The sequence below is a fragment of the Myotis brandtii genome, unplaced genomic scaffold (genome assembly GCF_000412655.1).
Source record: "Myotis brandtii unplaced genomic scaffold, ASM41265v1 scaffold186, whole genome shotgun sequence".
Lineage (NCBI taxonomy): Eukaryota > Metazoa > Chordata > Mammalia > Chiroptera > Vespertilionidae > Myotis > Myotis brandtii.
Genome location: NW_005356905.1, coordinates 4,096,766 through 4,104,276, shown reverse-complemented (window position 1 = coordinate 4,104,276; position 7,511 = coordinate 4,096,766). Strand labels below are relative to the sequence as shown.

At 39.2% G+C, this 7,511-nt stretch overlaps 1 pseudogene; it reads left to right on the top strand.

The window, feature by feature from the left end:
* LOC102254084 overlaps nucleotides 1-6,661 on the top strand; it is an 11,418-nt pseudogene extending 4,757 nt beyond the window's left edge.
* Nucleotides 6,662-7,511: the final 850 nt, after the last annotated feature.

The following is a 7,511-nucleotide window of genomic DNA, read 5'->3' as shown; positions in this document are numbered from 1 at the left end:
AGTCAGTTACCTATAAGGGAGTACCCATACGACTGTCAGCTGATTTCTCAACAGAAACTTTGCAGGCCAGAAGGGAGTGGCAAGAAATATTCAAAGTGATGAATAGCAAGAACCTACAACCAAGATTACTTTATCCAGCAAAGCTATCATTCAGAATTGAAGGTCAGATAAAGAGCTTCACAGATAAGGAAAAGCTAAAGGAGTTCATCACCACTAAACCAGTATTATACGAAATGCTGAAAGGTATCCTTTAAGAAGAGGAAGAAGAAAAAGGTAAAGATACAAATTGTGAACAACAAACATGCATCTATCAACAAGTGAATCTAAGAATCAAGTGAATAAATAATCTGATGTACAGAATGAACTGATGATTATAATGAATCAGGGACATAGAAAGGGAATGGACTGACTATTCTTGGGGGGGGGGAGGGGAGTGGGAGATGCGGGAAGAGACTGGACAAAAATCGTGCACCTATGGATGAGGACAGTGGGTGGGGAGTGAGGGCGGAGGGTGGGGTGGGAACTTGGAGGAGGGGAGTTATGGGGGGGAAAAAAAGAGGAACAAATGTAATCTGAACAATAAAGATTTAATTAAAAAAAAAGAAAAAGAAAAAAAAGAAAATGAAGTTGAGTGATTTAGTTCAACTCTTTTTATAGAGTAAGAATCTATATCAGTTTTGTTTTCAAAATGAAATTGATCTGATTAGTAACCTTGGGTGACTAGTAAATATATTTTCTTTTCAGTCAGTTAAAAATAAGTATGATCAAAGAAAATTAAAATATATTACATATTCTAAAGTGTAACACTTCTCTAAAATCTTCAGAGGAATATTTTAATTAGAATAAGTTTTGTGATAATCTAATATCAGCCTTTTTAACATTTCTGTTGTTCTTTCTCATATACTTCGATAAATGCCAAGTAGACATCATCTTTAAAGGACAGAAATATTGATATACTTGACTTTTTCAGACCCTACATAGAATATTAAAATCATTTAATAGCCCTAGCTGGTTTGGCTCAGTGGATAAAGCGTCAGCCTGCGGACTGAAGGGTCCCAGGTTCGATTCCAGTCAAGGGCATGTACCTTGGTTGCAGGTACATCCCCAGTAGGGGGTGTGTAGGAGGCTGCTGATTGATGTTTCTCTCTCATCGATGTTTCTAACTCTCTATCTCTCTCCCTTCCTCTCTGTAAAATATCAATAAAATATATTTTAAAAAATCATTTAACAGCGATTTAAATGGTTTGTAATCAAATAAGAAAGCATGTCAGTCATTTAATTGGACCCGTGGAGTTTGAATGGATTTTTCTATACAGCATTGTTAAACAATAATACTAACAATTGGCTTGTGCTGCTTCAGTCCTTTTATTCCTTTAGAGAGAGGACTTCTCAAATGGAAAAAAAAAAACAACAGTGAAAAAGTCTATAAGGATTTATAGAATTATAGTACATTCTATTTCTGGCTTTTGTCTTACCTGCATGCTTTATCAAAAATGTAAATCTTCACATAGCTTATCAAACATCATTCAACACAAATTGCCCTAAAACATCATGATTTCTTGAAGACCTCTGAAAAGTCAAAGTAGGTAATAAGTAGATATTTTCAAGTCTATGCATGTGGCTAACAGAAAAGATCCAGACATGTGTTTCACTTTCAAAGGAATATATACACAACAATGTCAGGGCTCTAGGTGTTAGCAATTTAGAAACTAGAGCAATTGGCATTATTTTAACATGCTATAGGTAAAAATAAAATGTACAGCCTGGCCAGTGTTGTTCAGTGGTTGAGCATCCACCTTTGAACCAAGAGGTCAGGGCACATGCCCAGGTTGCTAGCCTGATCCCCAACTGGGGGGGGGGGGGGGGGGGGGATGCAGGAGGCAGCCCATGGATGATTCTCTCTCATCATTGATGTTTCTATCTCCCTATCCCTCTCCTTTCCTCTCTGAAATAAATACAAATATATTTTTAAAAAATAATAAAGAAATAAAATTTACATATATGTATATAAAATACACAAATTGTTATGCACATTGGCTGACTGAAACAGCGAGCACTTAAATGCAAACCAAAAGGATGAACAGGATACTGCTAGTGGCAGGCAATGGGAATAAATCTCAGCCCAATTTAGAGACACTGGGAATATTTAGTGAAGGGATGAATACAATTATGGGAGAAGCAGATAATTATGAAACATAAGGGAAGGAGATGCCTTCATACAGCTTCAAGTTTGAATCCTGACTTGAATGCTTAGCTGTGACATTATGACAAGTTTCTGAGTTTTAAACCTGTATCTTTCTTAGTCCACTTGGGCTGCTTGTAAAAGTCCATAGACTGGGTGGCTGAAACAATAGAAATGTATTTCACAGGGTTCTGGAGGTTGGAAAATCTAGGATCAAGATGCTCTGGGGCTGGTGAGGGCTCTTTCTGTCTAGCAGATGGCCTCTTTCTGGCTCTTTCCTCCCATGACACTCCTTTGGTATGCGCACAGGAGGGGAGAGAGAAAGATCTGCATCTTCCTCTTATTAAGACATTAAGAGGGTCTTACCCTAACTAATCTCACCTTAACTACGTCCAAAGGCCCCACTTCCAAATGTTGTCATCTTAGGGGCTAGGGCTTTAGTATATAAATTTGGGGGAGGGGGTGCACAAACATTCTATACCAGTATCCTCCTCTGAAAATGGCATAAAAGTGGCCTTGCTTGGATCAGAACACAGCAAACTTGGTGGTGGTGCTGCTGCTGTTTGTGACCCTCTCGTGAGGAAGTCAGCAACAAATCAAAACAAAATAGCACCTATTGGAAGAGGTTCAGGCAAGAACTCAAATTCCAAGGGAGTATGCTCAGCTAGAGGATGTACAGGATCTTGCAGAAGAGGCGCTGACAAATGCTTCTGAACCCTGAGCCCAACATCCACTTGAGGATATGTAAGGGGTGAGTAGAAAATTGCAGAGACGAGCAGAATTACATCGGCAAAAATCATTGGGCTGCTATGGTAATTCTCATCCTCAACTTAAAGCAAATGAGAAGGGTTTCATGAGAACCACAAGCAGAGCTCCCTAACGTCAGGTTTTACAGGCCACAGAAGTGAGTCTGCAGCCCATCTAAAAAATGTAATGGGAAAAGAATCTCATTATTGGCTTGAAGTGGCAGAACACAAGTGGCAAAGCAAATGGTACATGCTCTCTTTGGGACAGATGTGGGCTGCAAGAGGATTTATCAAGTTCTGAAAAGACCTCATCCAAGTGGACTATGATTGAAAAAACTAAACAAGTATCCTATTAGGTCCTAAGTGGAATCAGGGTGGGGTGTGGCATAAAGGTCAGCTACAGACCCCGATACCAAAGTAGTGGCAGTGGAACTTGGCAGGGTAGGAGGAGGGATTCTCTGAAAAATACAGACAAATTATTTCAAGAAAAAAGTCAGCACCAAATGTCTGTCATCTTGCAAAAGGGCCAACAGCAGATCAAAATAGAATTCGGAGTCCTCACCCTGAATCACCTCTCTTCTGATTGAACCCTTGATGAGGGGCCGTGGGATCAGAGATGGTGCTAAGCAGCCAGGGAGGAATCGACAAAGGAAAAAATAAGCTGACATTTTCTTCCCATCAAGTGCCGACGTTCCAGACCTGAAGCAGCATTCAGTGGAAGGAGAGAAGCTTTAATGTATTTGAGGTGCAGAGTTTTGATTATTATACTAACTCATCATTTCATCTCATTAAATAAAATGATTTTGAGGCTTGGAAATACCCAAGGACCTACCCATGAATTTATCCCAGAAGCACACAAAACCAGGCTAATGAGTAAGTTTAAAGAGACTGAAGAAAGAAATAAAATTGCTTCATGACTTGCATATGGAGACCAATATGTTTAATAAACTAGTTACATTTTACATAGTGATTAATATTCATACATCCATATTAAACAGTTTATAGTATGCTAATATTCTTTTTAGACTTTCAGAAAGTATTACCTATTTTACAAAAATGTTCCCATCTTGTAAAATTAAAATGAGCTTTTAAAAGTTTTAGCATATACGTGGTTGTGAAAATTCTATTTATGTAGTAATTTGAGCCTATTGCCTCTATTCCCAACAGTTAGGTATTATTGTCTCTGGGCATATCTTCACAAACTTTAAAGAATATGCTACTCAAGGATCCAAAAAATACAGATTTCATTAACTATCTAATATTCTACGGGGCTTTGAGATCCACAGAAGTGGATGTGCAAGTCTTTGAGTTTCAGTTCTATTTGCATTTATGATGCTGCTGAAGAACAAACCCCTCACAGGAACATCAATGATTAAAGAGGTCTCTTCAGTGTAGCAGATAATCAGTCAGGAAGCCAACAAATGTAGCAACCCAAGGGATGTGTTCTTCCAGCCTCCTGTCTGAAGTCCAAGGTTATTTATCCGGTTTACATAGCAGCTGCTGTCAGTGTCACTGAGAACAAAGCAAAAGAGATGCCAGAATTCTTTGAAGTGTATTTGATTACCCTCTTCAGTATGATGGGGAAACAGTGTTTATTTTTACTTAGTGTTAAGAAAATGAAGAGAAAACTAGGCATTAATCTAGGTTCCTAGTGCTTTGGAAGTGTTTGTTTTTTTGTGTTTTTTTTTCTTCATAATGTGTTGTTGTCTCTACAACTATTTTAAGTCCCTTTCAGCGGTTCTCAACCTGTGGGTCGGACCCCTTTGGGGGTTAAACGACCCTTTCACAGGGGTCGCCTAAGACCATCAGAAAACACTTATTTTCGATGGTCTTAGGAACCGAGACACGGCTCCTCTATCCGTCTCCAGGCGGGTCCGCCCACATGCAGATACGCCCACATACTAGTACCCAGCATATTAAAGGGTCGCGGCATTAGGAAGGTTGAGAACCACTACTTTAGGTAAAATATTACTTTTGTCATAAGTAGGCATCATTCTGACTCTGTACTTTATCTTTAAGGTTATGTAAAGAAGTTATAGATTTCAAGGTTGTCGATAAGTGTGAATAGATAATAGTAGTATCAATATTGTTTACCAAATATTTTTATACAAAAAATAACATTTTAGAATATATTGGTTAGGATTTAAAATTATTGCTAATTAAAAGTATAAACAATTTTAAAGCTAAATTTTGGAAATTACTGAAATAGAATTGTAAATGTGGTAATAGCATTAGCTCAGATATAGGTTCTAGATATTTATACATGGATTTTTAAAGCCTGTGGTTCAGGAAGTTGTTAAAGCTTTATCAAAGAATGCTCTTTAATACTTACTAATCACATGATTTCATACTGTCATAACTCAAATGCAGATTGTCATTCTTAAGAGGGCAAGAGTTTCTGTTTTTCCACAGATATTTTCCTAGTGCTTAATACAGTGGTTGGCCTTAATGGTGCTCAAAAGATAATTTGTTGAATGAATAAAAAAGGAGAATCATAACTAACAACATGGTATTGTTATCAAGTACTAGTAAATAACACCTGCTTTGGAGTCAGAAAATGGTTTCAATTCCAGCTCAGTCATTAACTACTTTTTTACTTAAAGAAAAATAATTAATCCGGAACTTATTTCCATCAACTCTGAGATGATAAATCACTACCTAATGTATGGTGTCATTTGATTGGAGCGCCTGGCATATAGATCCGCCTTAAAAGATACATCTGGAGTTGCTAGAGCGCAGCTCTGCAGGGAGACATCCTCCGCAATTGGCCATCCAGCCTCTGCCATTGTCCCAGGGCTGCACTGCTTGAGCCAACCCAGGAAGCACCTCTGTCCTAGCTGCCTCCCCCTGGTGGCCACTCCCCCCCCCCCCCCCCCACACACACACCACGAGGAGCCCTTCAACCGGAGCCTGGCCTAGTGGGAGCTCTTCATCTACCTGTGGACCACCAGAGAGCCCCTGGGTGCGCCGCCAAAAGCTGGAATTTGATTTTACTCTTCTTCCTAGTCTTTCACGGATTCCTGGCTGCAGACTTTGCATTCACAATGTGGGCTATGCTTCAGACCCTGGACCATCAGGACCCGAGTTATTGTGACCAGATTCCTAGTCCAGGACTTGTGGTGTTTTTTTTCCAAAACCAGTGACTGCATTGGAATATACGTTGTGTTGGATCCAAATTCCTATAAAGAGTACATTGAAGACCTTTAGAAGTTTCTAAAGTGGTATGATTTAGAACTGTGGTTGGCAAACCGCGGCTCCCGAGCCACATGGGGCTCTTTGGCCCCTTGAGTGTGGCTCTTCCACAAAATACCACGTGGGGGCGCGCAGGTACAGTGCGATTGAAACTTCGTGGCCCATGCAGAGAAGTCGGGATTTTGTGGAAGAGCCGGAATTTTGTGGAAGAGCCACACTCAAGGAGCCAAAGAGCCGCATGTGGCTCGCAAGCTGCGGTTTGCCGAGCTGCAGTTTGCCGACCACTGATGAAGAACAGCAGAATCCCACAGTCGGCCCTAACAGAGCACTTTTTGAACAAAAAGGTTCAATTTATGTTGGCACGTCTGTTTCTTTTCTTACTTCAAGTATGCAGTGGTGTGAATGTTCCTGATTTGGGCTATTCCGAAGGAAATTCTTGTATTTTTGTGAAAATAAATAGAATCCTGTAATTGCATTAAAGCCTCAAGGAGAACAGAGAAGAGCATGGGTTTCAAAGGATGAAAAGACAGCAGTTCTATGAATTATATCTTAAAATTATTTCCATAGGTATCTATAGCCATTGGTCGTTGTCCAGGTTGTCTTTGATCCTAACATAATTGTGAAAGAAATAAGAGTGGGGTTCAGGATTGATGGATCACCCAAACTGAAAAGCCAGGATGATGGTGACAAGTTTTTAGGACTGGTTGTGTTCAATTTCACAATGCATGCATAGTTTGAGTAAGATAGCACCACAGAGTAAATGTCTTATTGTCTGTCTTCATTTTGTATAAACTAGTCCTGCCATTCTAGAATTACGAGACCACATTGGAGAAAAATGAGGTGGTACATGAGAAAGGCAACTTCACAATGTGCTTCCAGATCATCACGTTCAGTGTCCTCCAAAGTAACTGCTTTTTGAATGAGCATATAGTCAAACACCAGATTCTGAACATGTAGAATGGGAATCTGGTCCTATTTCTATGTGGTTTAATTGCTTAAGTGTCTAAGGCTCAATATGCTGTACTATATAAATATTTTATGGATTTAATAGTGGTAAACTGTAACATTTTAATGTAAACAAATTTTAGGTAATAAAATGGTACCTGGCTAACATCAAGTGACTTTATAGCTGCAAGAGCTGTGGTGTGAACAGAAGTTCTGTATGTAAGGAAGAAAAAATAAATGTGGAGTCACAAGTGTTTTTTAACCCTGGACTGGTAACTCAGTTGGTTGGTGAATTGACATGATACCCCAAGATGAAGCTTTGGATTCTGAATTCAAGAATCAACCAATGAATGCATTGGTGGAACAACAAATTAATATTTCTGTCTGTCTCTCCCTCTCTTTCTCTCTCAAATCAATAAATAAAGAAGTGTTGTCTTAGATTTATT